The sequence below is a fragment of the Montipora foliosa genome, chromosome 7, assembly GCF_036669935.1.
Source record: "Montipora foliosa isolate CH-2021 chromosome 7, ASM3666993v2, whole genome shotgun sequence".
NCBI lineage: Eukaryota > Metazoa > Cnidaria > Anthozoa > Scleractinia > Acroporidae > Montipora > Montipora foliosa.
Window position 1 is genome coordinate 1,920,414 of NC_090875.1, and position 16,435 is coordinate 1,936,848.

The 16,435-nt window shown below is 43.3% G+C and overlaps 21 non-coding genes across 21 annotated transcripts; 14 read left to right on the forward strand and 7 right to left on the reverse strand.

The window, feature by feature from the left end:
• Window positions 1-144: 144 nt before the first annotated feature.
• On the reverse strand, window positions 145-218 carry Trnan-guu (transfer RNA asparagine (anticodon GUU)). Its single transcript has one exon. It is a non-coding gene; the product is annotated as a tRNA-Asn (tRNA).
• A 605-nt stretch (window positions 219-823) lies between these two features.
• Trnav-cac (transfer RNA valine (anticodon CAC)) lies at window positions 824-896 on the forward strand. The gene has a single exon. It is a non-coding gene; the product is annotated as a tRNA-Val (tRNA).
• A 363-nt stretch (window positions 897-1,259) lies between these two features.
• Window positions 1,260-1,331, forward strand: Trnap-ugg (transfer RNA proline (anticodon UGG)). Its single transcript has one exon. It is a non-coding gene; the product is annotated as a tRNA-Pro (tRNA).
• A 1,262-nt stretch (window positions 1,332-2,593) lies between these two features.
• Window positions 2,594-2,667, reverse strand: Trnan-guu (transfer RNA asparagine (anticodon GUU)). Its single transcript has one exon. It is a non-coding gene; the product is annotated as a tRNA-Asn (tRNA).
• Window positions 2,668-3,272: 605 nt separating this feature from the next.
• On the forward strand, window positions 3,273-3,345 carry Trnav-cac (transfer RNA valine (anticodon CAC)). The gene has a single exon. It is a non-coding gene; the product is annotated as a tRNA-Val (tRNA).
• Window positions 3,346-3,708: 363 nt separating this feature from the next.
• On the forward strand, window positions 3,709-3,780 carry Trnap-ugg (transfer RNA proline (anticodon UGG)). Its single transcript has one exon. It is a non-coding gene; the product is annotated as a tRNA-Pro (tRNA).
• A 1,258-nt stretch (window positions 3,781-5,038) lies between these two features.
• Window positions 5,039-5,112, reverse strand: Trnan-guu (transfer RNA asparagine (anticodon GUU)). Its single transcript has one exon. It is a non-coding gene; the product is annotated as a tRNA-Asn (tRNA).
• Window positions 5,113-5,717: 605 nt separating this feature from the next.
• Trnav-cac (transfer RNA valine (anticodon CAC)) lies at window positions 5,718-5,790 on the forward strand. Its single transcript has one exon. It is a non-coding gene; the product is annotated as a tRNA-Val (tRNA).
• A 363-nt stretch (window positions 5,791-6,153) lies between these two features.
• Trnap-ugg (transfer RNA proline (anticodon UGG)) lies at window positions 6,154-6,225 on the forward strand. Its single transcript has one exon. It is a non-coding gene; the product is annotated as a tRNA-Pro (tRNA).
• A 1,256-nt stretch (window positions 6,226-7,481) lies between these two features.
• Window positions 7,482-7,555, reverse strand: Trnan-guu (transfer RNA asparagine (anticodon GUU)). Its single transcript has one exon. It is a non-coding gene; the product is annotated as a tRNA-Asn (tRNA).
• A 605-nt stretch (window positions 7,556-8,160) lies between these two features.
• Trnav-cac (transfer RNA valine (anticodon CAC)) lies at window positions 8,161-8,233 on the forward strand. The gene has a single exon. It is a non-coding gene; the product is annotated as a tRNA-Val (tRNA).
• A 363-nt stretch (window positions 8,234-8,596) lies between these two features.
• On the forward strand, window positions 8,597-8,668 carry Trnap-ugg (transfer RNA proline (anticodon UGG)). The gene has a single exon. It is a non-coding gene; the product is annotated as a tRNA-Pro (tRNA).
• Window positions 8,669-9,926: 1,258 nt separating this feature from the next.
• Window positions 9,927-10,000, reverse strand: Trnan-guu (transfer RNA asparagine (anticodon GUU)). The gene has a single exon. It is a non-coding gene; the product is annotated as a tRNA-Asn (tRNA).
• A 605-nt stretch (window positions 10,001-10,605) lies between these two features.
• On the forward strand, window positions 10,606-10,678 carry Trnav-cac (transfer RNA valine (anticodon CAC)). Its single transcript has one exon. It is a non-coding gene; the product is annotated as a tRNA-Val (tRNA).
• Window positions 10,679-11,041: 363 nt separating this feature from the next.
• Window positions 11,042-11,113, forward strand: Trnap-ugg (transfer RNA proline (anticodon UGG)). Its single transcript has one exon. It is a non-coding gene; the product is annotated as a tRNA-Pro (tRNA).
• A 1,256-nt stretch (window positions 11,114-12,369) lies between these two features.
• On the reverse strand, window positions 12,370-12,443 carry Trnan-guu (transfer RNA asparagine (anticodon GUU)). Its single transcript has one exon. It is a non-coding gene; the product is annotated as a tRNA-Asn (tRNA).
• Window positions 12,444-13,048: 605 nt separating this feature from the next.
• Window positions 13,049-13,121, forward strand: Trnav-cac (transfer RNA valine (anticodon CAC)). The gene has a single exon. It is a non-coding gene; the product is annotated as a tRNA-Val (tRNA).
• Window positions 13,122-13,851: 730 nt separating this feature from the next.
• Window positions 13,852-13,923, forward strand: Trnap-ugg (transfer RNA proline (anticodon UGG)). Its single transcript has one exon. It is a non-coding gene; the product is annotated as a tRNA-Pro (tRNA).
• Window positions 13,924-15,181: 1,258 nt separating this feature from the next.
• Trnan-guu (transfer RNA asparagine (anticodon GUU)) lies at window positions 15,182-15,255 on the reverse strand. Its single transcript has one exon. It is a non-coding gene; the product is annotated as a tRNA-Asn (tRNA).
• A 605-nt stretch (window positions 15,256-15,860) lies between these two features.
• Trnav-cac (transfer RNA valine (anticodon CAC)) lies at window positions 15,861-15,933 on the forward strand. Its single transcript has one exon. It is a non-coding gene; the product is annotated as a tRNA-Val (tRNA).
• A 363-nt stretch (window positions 15,934-16,296) lies between these two features.
• On the forward strand, window positions 16,297-16,368 carry Trnap-ugg (transfer RNA proline (anticodon UGG)). The gene has a single exon. It is a non-coding gene; the product is annotated as a tRNA-Pro (tRNA).
• The last annotated feature ends 67 nt before the right edge of the window (window positions 16,369-16,435 follow it).

Consider the following 16,435-nt stretch of genomic DNA (forward strand, 5'->3'; position numbering starts at 1 on the left):
TCAATAAAAATCGCTTTCAAGGCAAAGACCTCACACATAGACTCGCTTTGACGAAGGTGACGAAGTGATCTTCCGATTGGCCTATTAGTCATGGCCAACCTTGACTCGTTTGCCTACAACTGGCCTATGCCAATCAAAACTAAGCGTCCCTGGGTGGGCTTGAACCACCAACCTTTCGGTTAACAGCCGAACGCGCTAACCGATTGCGCCACAGAGACAGGTCTGACCGTTTGGTCGACGACAAGATTGGACAAACGTCCACTCAATCTTGACCACGACTCTGCGATGAGCTTTCTAAATTCTTGCGGCCATTTTCAATTTGTCATTTTAAGACATGAAAGTAGCAGTGTTGACAAAAAGAACAACCAGTCCAGAACCTGTTGTTAACGATTCTTTGATTTCCTTCTACTCATGCCTCACTTGCTTCGTTATTTCCAACAGTTGTCGACAAAACAATCAGCCCACAATGTCTTTGAAGAAATTTTTAACGTTCCTTTGACTTTGATCCACTAATGGTAACCGTTGAGAGCATTTATTCTGTGCAACTTAGTTACACTCCAGTATCTTAATGTTCCATTTTCTGACTGCTCTATTCCGCAGTATCTTCGAGTTTCACACACACCAAAGACAAAGAATTTTTAAAAGCAAGCCTAATTTTAAATACGCTCTTCGCAAGGCCTGAATTTCCTCATTCTTAAAAGAAAAGCCTTACATCAGAATAGTGCACTTGTGAAGTTTGGATTAATTGAGAGCACAGTGATCCTTTTTAATTTCATACTCCTTAACAATGCGCAAATCTTTTACCTTTCATATAGTCGAGCTTGTTTTCGTAGTGTAGTGGTTATCACGTCCGCCTCACACGCGGAAGGTCGCAGGTTCAAGTCCTGCCGAAAACAAAATGCATTTTTAAGGAACCTATACCTGAAGCCAAACGACCATAACTCGAGGTTTCTTATTTGAAGTCTGCTACACCTTGTTTATTCCAGCCCAACTACCTGCAGTCCCGCATCCTCCAAAGTCCATTGATCATCTGTTTTCAAATCGAAGAAAGAAACCCTTCCACTGGTCGTAATGTGGTGTGCTATGTCTGAATTGTCTCATTTGTTAATGACCACGTGACTGAAGTAGCTGTGTTGAGGCAATTCGCGTTTAACGGGTACCGATGGTCAGACCCAGACGGACAGAAGGAAAGTGCATTTTGCAACTCCCGCTCTAGTAATTTGCAACACAGAGGGCGTGACGGCAGCTTTCTCTGCAACGGCCTGTTGGTCTAGTGGCATGATTCTCGCTTTGGGTGCGAGAGGTCCCGGGTTCGACTCCCGGACAGGCCCTTATATACCCAACAATGTTCATAGATCAACAACTTTCGGTCATTATCACGCCCCAACATACGGGACACTCTTCTTTTGCCATTGGAGGTAAACGTATCAAATTTATTCATCAATTGGAAAGCTTGGCCAATTCGTCTCACCCTTGCGCACGATTAGTACATTAAAGCCACAAACGTGTCACACCTATCGTATAAACTCTTGTTCTTAGGCCATCGTAGCTTGATTAAGAAAATAACACAAACAGCGCTGATAAACATTGTATTGCAACGCATTTTCATAAAACTTGACGTTTCGTATGTGTATGTGTATGTGTATGTGTGTTGACTAGCATACGAAACGTCAAGTTTTATAAAAATGCGTTGGAATACAATGTTTATCACCGCTGTTTGTGTCACACCTAACTTCCCGTTGTTGTTCATGATCCAATTAAGAAACTTGAAGCAAGCATAGGATGGTCACTTTCTGGTCTAGTTGTCTTCTAAACCGTAGAGCTGGATGACATGAAACTCTCGTACTCATAAGATCAAGCGTTCACAAGTGGTCTTGTGACATTTCCATAGCTGGCCGATGGTTTCACTCTTGTGCCTACTCCTTAGCTTTCTTCCAACTTGATGCTCTCTTCAATAATATATCTGATCACAGAAGACGAGGTGTCGAGGCAAAAACAGAGGATGGAAATGAGAAGCTCAAGGCTATCGCGGTGGCTAACATTTAAGTGCAAATTGCATAATTATCACTTACCAAGCATGGTTTCGGGAAACGAGGAATATATAGCGCCCACTTCGTATGCGAGAGGTACCGGGATCAAAACCGAAATCTCCACAGACAGGCTGTTGTATTGTTACCAAGTTTAATCATGTCTTGTCTGCGAGTCTTTTCTTGGAATGAAGAGCAGTTTATCCGCTGTAAACTTCTAAACAAGGTCTCTATTCGTTCAACGATGGGAACTCCTGTTCACCTGGAGAGTGTAAAATCACTGGGACATTCATGGCAAGTGAGAGAAATGGAGCCCCATGGCGGGATGAGCTCCACCTGTTGATTTTTCAGGAAACGTGGATTCCTACATTTTTGTAAAGCTGTTAGTGTTGCCCGGAAACGCCCCTAATCCACTCTACAGATCAATAAAAATCGCTTTCAAGGCAAAGACCTCACACATAGACTCGCTTTGACGAAGGTGACGAAGTGATCTTCCGATTGGCCTATTAGTCATGGCCAACCTTGACTCGTTTGCCTACAACTGGCCTATGCCAATCAAAACTAAGCGTCCCTGGGTGGGCTTGAACCACCAACCTTTCGGTTAACAGCCGAACGCGCTAACCGATTGCGCCACAGAGACAGGTCTGACCGTTTGGTCGACGACAAGATTGGACAAACGTCCACTCAATCTTGACCACGACTCTGCGATGAGCTTTCTAAATTCTTGCGGCCATTTTCAATTTGTCATTTTAAGACATGAAAGTAGCAGTGTTGACAAAAAGAACAACCAGTCCAGAACCTGTTGTTAACGATTCTTTGATTTCCTTCTACTCATGCCTCACTTGCTTCGTTATTTCCAACAGTTGTCGACAAAACAATCAGCCCACAATGTCTTTGAAGAAATTTTTAACGTTCCTTTGACTTTGATCCACTAATGGTAACCGTTGAGAGCATTTGTTCTGTGCAACTTAGTTACACTCCAGTATCTTAATGTTCCATTTTGTGACTGCTCTATTCCGCAGTATCTTCGAGTTTCACACACACCAAAGACAAAGAATTTTTAAAAGCAAGCCTGATTTTAAATACGCTCTTCGCAAGGCCTGAATTTCCTCATTCTTAAAAGAAAAGCCTTACATCAGAAGAGTGCACTTGTGAAGTTTGGATTAATTGAGAGCACAGTGATCCTTTTTAATTTCATACTCCTTAACAATGCGCAAATCTTTTACCTTTCATATAGTCGAGCTTGTTTTCGTAGTGTAGTGGTTATCACGTCCGCCTCACACGCGGAAGATCGCAGGTTCAAGTCCTGCCGAAAACAAAATGCATTTTTAAGGAACCTATACCTGAAGCCAAACGACCATAACTCGAGGTTTCTTATTTGAAGTCTGCTACACCTTGTTTATTCCAGCCCAACTACCTGCAGTCCCGCATCCTCCAAAGTCCATTGATCATCTGTTTTCAAATCGAAGAAAGAAACCCTTCCACTGGTCGTAATGTGGTGTGCTATGTCTGAATTGTCTCATTTGTTAATGACCACGTGACTGAAGTAGCTGTGTTGAGGCAATTCGCGTTTAACGGGTACCGATGGTCAGACCCAGACGGACAGAAGGAAAGTGCATTTTGCAACTCCCGCTCTAGTAATTTGCAACACAGAGGGCGTGACGGCAGCTTTCTCTGCAACGGCCTGTTGGTCTAGTGGCATGATTCTCGCTTTGGGTGCGAGAGGTCCCGGGTTCGACTCCCGGACAGGCCCTTATATACCCAACAATGTTCATAGATCAACAACTTTCGGTCATTATCACGCCCCAACATACGGGACACTCTTCTTTTGCCATTGGAGGTAAACGTATCAAATTTATTCATCAATTGGAAAGCTTGGCCAATTCGTCTCACCCTTGCGCACGATTAGTACATTAAAGCCACAAACGTGTCACACCTATCGTATAAACTCTTGTTCTTAGGCCATCGTAGCTTGATTAAGAAAATAACACAAACAGCGCTGATAAACATTGTATTCCAACGCATTTTCATAAAACTTGACGTTTCGTATGTGTATGTGTATGTGTGTTGACTAGCATACGAAACGTCAAGTTTTATAAAAATGCGTTGGAATACAATGTTTATCACCGCTGTTTGTGTGTCACACCTAACCTCCCGTTGTTGTTCATGATCCAATTAAGAAACTTGAAGCAAGCATAGGATGGTCACTTTCTGGTCTAGTTGTCTTCTAAACCGTAGAGCTGGATGACATGAAACTCTCGTACTCATAAGATCAAGCGTTCACAAGTGGTCTTGTGACATTTCCATAGCTGGTCGATGGTGTCACTCTTGTGCCTACTCCTTAGCTTTCTTCCAACTTGATGCTCTCTTCAATAATATATCTGATCACAGAAGACGAGGTGTCGAGGCAAAAACAGAGGATGGAAATGAGAAGCTCAAGGCTATCGCGGTGGCTAACATTTAAGTGCAAATCGCATAATTATCACTTACCAAGCATGGTTTCGGGAAACGAGGAATATATAGCGCCCACTTCGTATGCGAGAGGTACCGGGATCAAAACCGAAATCTCCACAGACAGGCTGTTGTATTGTTACCAAGTTTAATCATGTCTTGTCTGCGAGTCTTTTCTTGGAATGAAGAGCAGTTTATCCGCTGTAAACTTCTAAACAAGGTCTCTATTCGTTCAACGATGGGAACTCCTGTTCACCTGGAGAGTGTAAAATCACTGGGACATTCATGGCAAGTGAGAGAAATGGAGCCCCATGGCGGGATGAGCTCCACCTGTTGATTTTTCAGGAAACGTGGATTCCTACATTTTTGTAAAGCTGTTAGTGTTGCCCGGAAACGCCCCTAATCCACTCTACAGATCAATAAAAATCGCTTTCAAGGCAAAGACCTCACACATAGACTCGCTTTGACGAAGGTGACGAAGTGATCTTCCGATTGGCCTATTAGTCATGGCCAACCTTGACTCGTTTGCCTACAACTGGCCTATGCCAATCAAAACTAAGCGTCCCTGGGTGGGCTTGAACCACCAACCTTTCGGTTAACAGCCGAACGCGCTAACCGATTGCGCCACAGAGACAGGTCTGACCGTTTGGTCGACGACAAGATTGGACAAACGTCCACTCAATCTTGACCACGACTCTGCGATGAGCTTTCTAAATTCTTGCGGCCATTTTCAATTTGTCATTTTAAGACATGAAAGTAGCAGTGTTGACAAAAAGAACAACCAGTCCAGAACCTGTTGTTAACGATTCTTTGATTTCCTTCTACTCATGCCTCACTTGCTTCGTTATTTCCAACAGTTGTCGACAAAACAATCAGCCCACAATGTCTTTGAAGAAATTTTTAACGTTCCTTTGACTTTGATCCACTAATGGTAACCGTTGAGAGCATTTATTCTGTGCAACTTAGTTACACTCCAGTATCTTAATGTTCCATTTTCTGACTGCTCTATTCCGCAGTATCTTCGAGTTTCACACACACCAAAGACAAAGAATTTTTAAAAGCAAGCCTAATTTTAAATACGCTCTTCGCAAGGCCTGAATTTCCTCATTCTTAAAAGAAAAGCCTTACATCAGAATAGTGCACTTGTGAAGTTTGGATTAATTGAGAGCACAGTGATCCTTTTTAATTTCATACTCCTTAACAATGCGCAAATCTTTTACCTTTCATATAGTCGAGCTTGTTTTCGTAGTGTAGTGGTTATCACGTCCGCCTCACACGCGGAAGGTCGCAGGTTCAAGTCCTGCCGAAAACAAAATGCATTTTTAAGGAACCTATACCTGAAGCCAAACGACCATAACTCGAGGTTTCTTATTTGAAGTCTGCTACACCTTGTTTATTCCAGCCCAACTACCTGCAGTCCCGCATCCTCCAAAGTCCATTGATCATCTGTTTTCAAATCGAAGAAAGAAACCCTTCCACTGGTCGTAATGTGGTGTGCTATGTCTGAATTGTCTCATTTGTTAATGACCACGTGACTGAAGTAGCTGTGTTGAGGCAATTCGCGTTTAACGGGTACCGATGGTCAGACCCAGACGGACAGAAGGAAAGTGCATTTTGCAACTCCCGCTCTAGTAATTTGCAACACAGAGGGCGTGACGGCAGCTTTCTCTGCAACGGCCTGTTGGTCTAGTGGCATGATTCTCGCTTTGGGTGCGAGAGGTCCCGGGTTCGACTCCCGGACAGGCCCTTATATACCCAACAATGTTCATAGATCAACAACTTTCGGTCATTATCACGCCCCAACATACGGGACACTCTTCTTTTGCCATTGGAGGTAAACGTATCAAATTTATTCATCAATTGGAAAGCTTGGCCAATTCGTCTCACCCTTGCGCACGATTAGTACATTAAAGCCACAAACGTGTCACACCTATCGTATAAACTCTTGTTCTTAGGCCATCGTAGCTTGATTAAGAAAATAACACAAACAGCGCTGATAAACATTGTATTGCAACGCATTTTCATAAAACTTGACGTTTCGTATGTGTATGTGTATGTGTGTTGACTAGCATACGAAACGTCAAGTTTTATAAAAATGCGTTGGAATACAATGTTTATCACCGCTGTTTGTGTCACACCTAACTTCCCGTTGTTGTTCATGATCCAATTAAGAAACTTGAAGCAAGCATAGGATGGTCACTTTCTGGTCTAGTTGTCTTCTAAACCGTAGAGCTGGATGACATGAAACTCTCGTACTCATAAGATCAAGCGTTCACAAGTGGTCTTGTGACATTTCCATAGCTGGCCGATGGTTTCACTCTTGTGCCTACTCCTTAGCTTTCTTCCAACTTGATGCTCTCTTCAATAATATATCTGATCACAGAAGACGAGGTGTCGAGGCAAAAACAGAGGATGGAAATGAGAAGCTCAAGGCTATCGCGGTGGCTAACATTTAAGTGCAAATTGCATAATTATCACTTACCAAGCATGGTTTCGGGAAACGAGGAATATATAGCGCCCACTTCGTATGCGAGAGGTACCGGGATCAAAACCGAAATCTCCACAGACAGGCTGTTGTATTGTTACCAAGTTTAATCATGTCTTGTCTGCGAGTCTTTTCTTGGAATGAAGAGCAGTTTATCCGCTGTAAACTTCTAAACAAGGTCTCTATTCGTTCAACGATGGGAACTCCTGTTCACCTGGAGAGTGTAAAATCACTGGGACATTCATGGCAAGTGAGAGAAATGGAGCCCCATGGCGGGATGAGCTCCACCTGTTGATTTTTCAGGAAACGTGGATTCCTACATTTTTGTAAAGCTGTTAGTGTTGCCCGGAAACGCCCCTAATCCACTCTACAGATCAATAAAAATCGCTTTCAAGGCAAAGACCTCACACATAGACTCGCTTTGACGAAGGTGACGAAGTGATCTTCCGATTGGCCTATTAGTCATGGCCAACCTTGACTCGTTTGCCTACAACTGGCCTATGCCAATCAAAACTAAGCGTCCCTGGGTGGGCTTGAACCACCAACCTTTCGGTTAACAGCCGAACGCGCTAACCGATTGCGCCACAGAGACAGGTCTGACCGTTTGGTCGACGACAAGATTGGACAAACGTCCACTCAATCTTGACCACGACTCTGCGATGAGCTTTCTAAATTCTTGCGGCCATTTTCAATTTGTCATTTTAAGACATGAAAGTAGCAGTGTTGACAAAAAGAACAACCAGTCCAGAACCTGTTGTTAACGATTCTTTGATTTCCTTCTACTCATGCCTCACTTGCTTCGTTATTTCCAACAGTTGTCGACAAAACAATCAGCCCACAATGTCTTTGAAGAAATTTTTAACGTTCCTTTGACTTTGATCCACTAATGGTAACCGTTGAGAGCATTTGTTCTGTGCAACTTAGTTACACTCCAGTATCTTAATGTTCCATTTTGTGACTGCTCTATTCCGCAGTATCTTCGAGTTTCACACACACCAAAGACAAAGAATTTTTAAAAGCAAGCCTGATTTTAAATACGCTCTTCGCAAGGCCTGAATTTCCTCATTCTTAAAAGAAAAGCCTTACATCAGAAGAGTGCACTTGTGAAGTTTGGATTAATTGAGAGCACAGTGATCCTTTTTAATTTCATACTCCTTAACAATGCGCAAATCTTTTACCTTTCATATAGTCGAGCTTGTTTTCGTAGTGTAGTGGTTATCACGTCCGCCTCACACGCGGAAGATCGCAGGTTCAAGTCCTGCCGAAAACAAAATGCATTTTTAAGGAACCTATACCTGAAGCCAAACGACCATAACTCGAGGTTTCTTATTTGAAGTCTGCTACACCTTGTTTATTCCAGCCCAACTACCTGCAGTCCCGCATCCTCCAAAGTCCATTGATCATCTGTTTTCAAATCGAAGAAAGAAACCCTTCCACTGGTCGTAATGTGGTGTGCTATGTCTGAATTGTCTCATTTGTTAATGACCACGTGACTGAAGTAGCTGTGTTGAGGCAATTCGCGTTTAACGGGTACCGATGGTCAGACCCAGACGGACAGAAGGAAAGTGCATTTTGCAACTCCCGCTCTAGTAATTTGCAACACAGAGGGCGTGACGGCAGCTTTCTCTGCAACGGCCTGTTGGTCTAGTGGCATGATTCTCGCTTTGGGTGCGAGAGGTCCCGGGTTCGACTCCCGGACAGGCCCTTATATACCCAACAATGTTCATAGATCAACAACTTTCGGTCATTATCACGCCCCAACATACGGGACACTCTTCTTTTGCCATTGGAGGTAAACGTATCAAATTTATTCATCAATTGGAAAGCTTGGCCAATTCGTCTCACCCTTGCGCACGATTAGTACATTAAAGCCACAAACGTGTCACACCTATCGTATAAACTCTTGTTCTTAGGCCATCGTAGCTTGATTAAGAAAATAACACAAACAGCGCTGATAAACATTGTATTCCAACGCATTTTCATAAAACTTGACGTTTCGTATGTGTATGTGTATGTGTGTTGACTAGCATACGAAACGTCAAGTTTTATAAAAATGCGTTGGAATACAATGTTTATCACCGCTGTTTGTGTGTCACACCTAACCTCCCGTTGTTGTTCATGATCCAATTAAGAAACTTGAAGCAAGCATAGGATGGTCACTTTCTGGTCTAGTTGTCTTCTAAACCGTAGAGCTGGATGACATGAAACTCTCGTACTCATAAGATCAAGCGTTCACAAGTGGTCTTGTGACATTTCCATAGCTGGTCGATGGTGTCACTCTTGTGCCTACTCCTTAGCTTTCTTCCAACTTGATGCTCTCTTCAATAATATATCTGATCACAGAAGACGAGGTGTCGAGGCAAAAACAGAGGATGGAAATGAGAAGCTCAAGGCTATCGCGGTGGCTAACATTTAAGTGCAAATCGCATAATTATCACTTACCAAGCATGGTTTCGGGAAACGAGGAATATATAGCGCCCACTTCGTATGCGAGAGGTACCGGGATCAAAACCGAAATCTCCACAGACAGGCTGTTGTATTGTTACCAAGTTTAATCATGTCTTGTCTGCGAGTCTTTTCTTGGAATGAAGAGCAGTTTATCCGCTGTAAACTTCTAAACAAGGTCTCTATTCGTTCAACGATGGGAACTCCTGTTCACCTGGAGAGTGTAAAATCACTGGGACATTCATGGCAAGTGAGAGAAATGGAGCCCCATGGCGGGATGAGCTCCACCTGTTGATTTTTCAGGAAACGTGGATTCCTACATTTTTGTAAAGCTGTTAGTGTTGCCCGGAAACGCCCCTAATCCACTCTACAGATCAATAAAAATCGCTTTCAAGGCAAAGACCTCACACATAGACTCGCTTTGACGAAGGTGACGAAGTGATCTTCCGATTGGCCTATTAGTCATGGCCAACCTTGACTCGTTTGCCTACAACTGGCCTATGCCAATCAAAACTAAGCGTCCCTGGGTGGGCTTGAACCACCAACCTTTCGGTTAACAGCCGAACGCGCTAACCGATTGCGCCACAGAGACAGGTCTGACCGTTTGGTCGACGACAAGATTGGACAAACGTCCACTCAATCTTGACCACGACTCTGCGATGAGCTTTCTAAATTCTTGCGGCCATTTTCAATTTGTCATTTTAAGACATGAAAGTAGCAGTGTTGACAAAAAGAACAACCAGTCCAGAACCTGTTGTTAACGATTCTTTGATTTCCTTCTACTCATGCCTCACTTGCTTCGTTATTTCCAACAGTTGTCGACAAAACAATCAGCCCACAATGTCTTTGAAGAAATTTTTAACGTTCCTTTGACTTTGATCCACTAATGGTAACCGTTGAGAGCATTTATTCTGTGCAACTTAGTTACACTCCAGTATCTTAATGTTCCATTTTGTGACTGCTCTATTCCGCAGTATCTTCGAGTTTCACACACACCAAAGACAAAGAATTTTTAAAAGCAAGCCTGATTTTAAATACGCTCTTCGCAAGGCCTGAATTTCCTCATTCTTAAAAGAAAAGCCTTACATCAGAAGAGTGCACTTGTGAAGTTTGGATTAATTGAGAGCACAGTGATCCTTTTTAATTTCATACTCCTTAACAATGCGCAAATCTTTTACCATTCATGTAGTCGAGCTTGTTTTCGTAGTGTAGTAGTTATCACGTCCGCCTCACACGCGGAAGGTCGCAGGTTCAAGTCCTGCCGAAAACAAAATGCATTTTTAAGGAACCTATACCTGAAGCCAAACGACCATAACTCGAGGTTTCTTATTTGAAGTCTGCTACACCTTGTTTATTCCAGCCCAACTACCTGCAGTCCCGCATCCTCCAAAGTCCATTGATCATCTGTTTTCAAATCGAAGAAAGAAACCCTTCCACTGGTCGTAATGTGGTGTGCTATGTCTGAATTGTCTCATTTGTTAATGACCACGTGACTGAAGTAGCTGTGTTGAGGCAATTCGCGTTTAACGGGTACCGATGGTCAGACCCAGACGGACAGAAGGAAAGTGCATTTTGCAACTCCCGCTCTAGTAATTTGCAACACAGAGGGCGTGACGGCAGCTTTCTCTGCAACGGCCTGTTGGTCTAGTGGCATGATTCTCGCTTTGGGTGCGAGAGGTCCCGGGTTCGACTCCCGGACAGGCCCTTATATACCCAACAATGTTCATAGATCAACAACTTTCGGTCATTATCACGCCCCAACATACGGGACACTCTTCTTTTGCCATTGGAGGTAAACGTATCAAATTTATTCATCAATTGGAAAGCTTGGCCAATTCGTCTCACCCTTGCGCATGATTAGTACATTAAAGCCACAAACGTGTCACACCTATCGTATAAACTCTTGTTCTTAGGCCATCGTAGCTTGATTAAGAAAATAACACAAACAGCGCTGATAAACATTGTATTCCAACGCATTTTCATAAAACTTGACGTTTCGTATGTGTATGTGTATGTGTGTTGACTAGCATACGAAACGTCAAGTTTTATAAAAATGCGTTGGAATACAATGTTTATCACCGCTGTTTGTGTCACACCTAACTTCCCGTTGTTGTTCATGATCCAATTAAGAAACTTGAAGCAAGCATAGGATGGTCACTTTCTGGTCGAGTTGTCTTCTAAACCGTAGAGCTGGATGACATGAAACTCTCGTACTCATAAGATCAAGCGTTCACAAGTGGTCTTGTGACATTTCCATAGCTGGTCGATGGTTTCACTCTTGTGCCTACTCCTTTGCTTTCTTCCAACTTGATGCTCTCTTCAATAATATATCTGATCACAGAAGACGAGGTGTCGAGGCAAAAAACAAGGATGGAAATGAGAAGCTCAAGGCTATCGCGGTGGCTAACATTTAAGTGCAAATCGCATAATTATCACTTACCAAGCATGGTTTCGGGAAACGAGGAATATATAGCGCCCACTTCGTATGCGAGAGGTACCGGGATCAAAACCGAAATCTCCACAGACAGGCTGTTGTATTGTTACCAAGTTTAATCATGTCTTGTCTGCGAGTCTTTTCTTGGAATGAAGAGCAGTTTATCCGCTGTAAACTTCTAAACAAGGTCTCTATTCGTTCAACGATGGGAACTCCTGTTCACCTGGAGAGTGTAAAATCACTGGGACATTCATGGCAAGTGAGAGAAATGGAGCCCCATGGCGGGATGAGCTCCACCTGTTGATTTTTCAGGAAACGTGGATTCCTACATTTTTGTAAAGCTGTTAGTGTTGCCCGGAAACGCCCCTAATCCACTCTACAGATCAATAAAAATCGCTTTCAAGGCAAAGACCTCACACATAGACTCGCTTTGACGAAGGTGACGAAGTGATCTTCCGATTGGCCTATTAGTCATGGCCAACCTTGACTCGTTTGCCTACAACTGGCCTATGCCAATCAAAACTAAGCGTCCCTGGGTGGGCTTGAACCACCAACCTTTCGGTTAACAGCCGAACGCGCTAACCGATTGCGCCACAGAGACAGGTCTGACCGTTTGGTCGACGACAAGATTGGACAAACGTCCACTCAATCTTGACCACGACTCTGCGATGAGCTTTCTAAATTCTTGCGGCCATTTTCAATTTGTCATTTTAAGACATGAAAGTAGCAGTGTTGACAAAAAGAACAACCAGTCCAGAACCTGTTGTTAACGATTCTTTGATTTCCTTCTACTCATGCCTCACTTGCTTCGTTATTTCCAACAGTTGTCGACAAAACAATCAGCCCACAATGTCTTTGAAGAAATTTTTAACGTTCCTTTGACTTTGATCCACTAATGGTAACCGTTGAGAGCATTTGTTCTGTGCAACTTAGTTACACTCCAGTATCTTAATGTTCCATTTTGTGACTGCTCTATTCCGCAGTATCTTCGAGTTTCACACACACCAAAGACAAAGAATTTTTAAAAGCAAGCCTGATTTTAAATACGCTCTTCGCAAGGCCTGAATTTCCTCATTCTTAAAAGAAAAGCCTTACATCAGAAGAGTGCACTTGTGAAGTTTGGATTAATTGAGAGCACAGTGATCCTTTTTAATTTCATACTCCTTAACAATGCGCAAATCTTTTACCTTTCATATAGTCGAGCTTGTTTTCGTAGTGTAGTGGTTATCACGTCCGCCTCACACGCGGAAGGTCGCAGGTTCAAGTCCTGCCGAAAACAAAATGCATTTTTAAGGAACCTATACCTGAAGCCAAACGACCATAACTCGAGGTTTCTTATTTGAAGTCTGCTACACCTTGTTTATTCCAGCCCAACTACCTGCAGTCCCGCATCCTCCAAAGTCCATTGATCATCTGTTTTCAAATCGAAGAAAGAAACCCTTCCACTGGTCGTAATGTGGTGTGCTATGTCTGAATTGTCTCATTTGTTAATGACCACGTGACTGAAGTAGCTGTGTTGAGGCAATTCGCGTTTAACGGGTACCGATGGTCAGACCCAGACGGACAGAAGGAAAGTGCATTTTGCAACTCCCGCTCTAGTAATTTGCAACACAGAGGGCGTCAAGGTTCAAGTCCTGCCGAAAACAAAATGCATTTTTAAGGAACCTATACCTGAAGCCAAACGACCATAACTCGAGGTTTCTTATTTGAAGTCTGCTACACCTTGTTTATTCCAGCCCAACTACCTGCAGTCCCGCATCCTCCAAAGTCCATTGATCATCTGTTTTCAAATCGAAGAAAGAAACCCTTCCACTGGTCGTAATGTGGTGTGCTATGTCTGAATTGTCTCATTTGTTAATGACCACGTGACTGAAGTAGCTGTGTTGAGGCAATTCGCGTTTAACGGGTACCGATGGTCAGACCCAGACGGACAGAAGGAAAGTGCATTTTGCAACTCCCGCTCTAGTAATTTGCAACACAGAGGGCGTGACGGCAGCTTTCTCTGCAACGGCCTGTTGGTCTAGTGGCATGATTCTCGCTTTGGGTGCGAGAGGTCCCGGGTTCGACTCCCGGACAGGCCCTTATATACCCAACAATGTTCATAGATCAACAACTTTCGGTCATTATCACGCCCCAACATACGGGACACTCTTCTTTTGCCATTGGAAGTAAACGTATCAAATTTATTCATCAATTGGAAAGCTTGGCCAATTCGTCTCACCCTTGCGCATGATTAGTACATTAAAGCCACAAACGTGTCACACCTATCGTATAAACTCTTGTTCTTAGGCCATCGTAGCTTGATTAAGAAAATAACACAAACAGCGCTGATAAACATTGTATTCCAACGCATTTTCATAAAACTTGACGTTTCGTATGTGTATGTGTATGTGTGTTGACTAGCATACGAAACGTCAAGTTTTATAAAAATGCGTTGGAATACAATGTTTATCACCGCTGTTTGTGTGTCACACCTAACCTCCCGTTGTTGTTCATGATCCAATTAAGAAACTTGAAGCAAGCATAGGATGGTCACTTTCTGGTCTAGTTGTCTTCTAAACCGTAGAGCTGGATGACATGAAACTCTCGTACTCATAAGATCAAGCGTTCACAAGTGGTCTTGTGACATTTCCATAGCTGGTCGATGGTGTCACTCTTGTGCCTACTCCTTAGCTTTCTTCCAACTTGATGCTCTCTTCAATAATATATCTGATCACAGAAGACGAGGTGTCGAGGCAAAAACAGAGGATGGAAATGAGAAGCTCAAGGCTATCGCGGTGGCTAACATTTAAGTGCAAATCGCATAATTATCACTTACCAAGCATGGTTTCGGGAAACGAGGAATATATAGCGCCCACTTCGTATGCGAGAGGTACCGGGATCAAAACCGAAATCTCCACAGACAGGCTGTTGTATTGTTACCAAGTTTAATCATGTCTTGTCTGCGAGTCTTTTCTTGGAATGAAGAGCAGTTTATCCGCTGTAAACTTCTAAACAAGGTCTCTATTCGTTCAACGATGGGAACTCCTGTTCACCTGGAGAGTGTAAAATCACTGGGACATTCATGGCAAGTGAGAGAAATGGAGCCCCATGGCGGGATGAGCTCCACCTGTTGATTTTTCAGGAAACGTGGATTCCTACATTTTTGTAAAGCTGTTAGTGTTGCCCGGAAACGCCCCTAATCCACTCTACAGATCAATAAAAATCGCTTTCAAGGCAAAGACCTCACACATAGACTCGCTTTGACGAAGGTGACGAAGTGATCTTCCGATTGGCCTATTAGTCATGGCCAACCTTGACTCGTTTGCCTACAACTGGCCTATGCCAATCAAAACTAAGCGTCCCTGGGTGGGCTTGAACCACCAACCTTTCGGTTAACAGCCGAACGCGCTAACCGATTGCGCCACAGAGACAGGTCTGACCGTTTGGTCGACGACAAGATTGCACAAACGTCCACTCAATCTTGACCACGACTCTGCGATGAGCTTTCTAAATTCTTGCGGCCATTTTCAATTTGTCATTTTAAGACATGAAAGTAGCAGTGTTGACAAAAAGAACAACCAGTCCAGAACCTGTTGTTAACGATTCTTTGATTTCCTTCTACTCATGCCTCACTTGCTTCGTTATTTCCAACAGTTGTCGACAAAACAATCAGCCCACAATGTCTTTGAAGAAATTTTTAACGTTCCTTTGACTTTGATCCACTAATGGTAACCGTTGAGAGCATTTATTCTGTGCAACTTAGTTACACTCCAGTATCTTAATGTTCCATTTTGTGACTGCTCTATTCCGCAGTATCTTCGAGTTTCACACACACCAAAGACAAAGAATTCTTAAAAGCAAGCCTGATTTTAAATACGCTCTTCGCAAGGCCTGAATTTCCTCATTCTTAAAAGAAAAGCCTTACATCAGAAGAGTGCACTTGTGAAGTTTGGATTAATTGAGAGCACAGTGATCCTTTTTAATTTCATACTCCTTAACAATGCGCAAATCTTTTACCTTTCTTATAGTCGAGCTTGTTTTCGTAGTGTAGTGGTTATCACGTCCGCCTCACACGCGGAAGGTCGAAGGTTCAAGTCCTGCCGAAAACAAAATGCATTTTTAAGGAACCTATACCTGAAGCCAAACGACCATAACTCGAGGTTTCTTATTTGAAGTCTGCTACACCTTGTTTATTCCAGCCCAACTACCTGCAGTCCCGCATCCTCCAAAGTCCATTGATCATCTGTTTTCAAATCGAAGAAAGAAACCCTTCCACTGGTCGTAATGTGGTGTGCTATGTCTGAATTGTCTCATTTGTTAATGACCACGTGACTGAAGTAGCTGTGTTGAGGCAATTCGCGTTTAACGGGTACCGATGGTAAGACCCAGACGGACAGAAGGAAAGTGCATTTTGCAACTCCCGCTCTAGTAATTTGCAACACAGAGGGCGTGACGGCAGCTTTCTCTGCAACGGCCTGTTGGTCTAGTGGCATGATTCTCGCTTTGGGTGCGAGAGGTCCCGGGTTCGACTCCCGGACAGGCCCTTATATACCCAACAATGTTCATAGATCAACAACTTTCGGTCATTATCACGCCCCAACATACGGGACA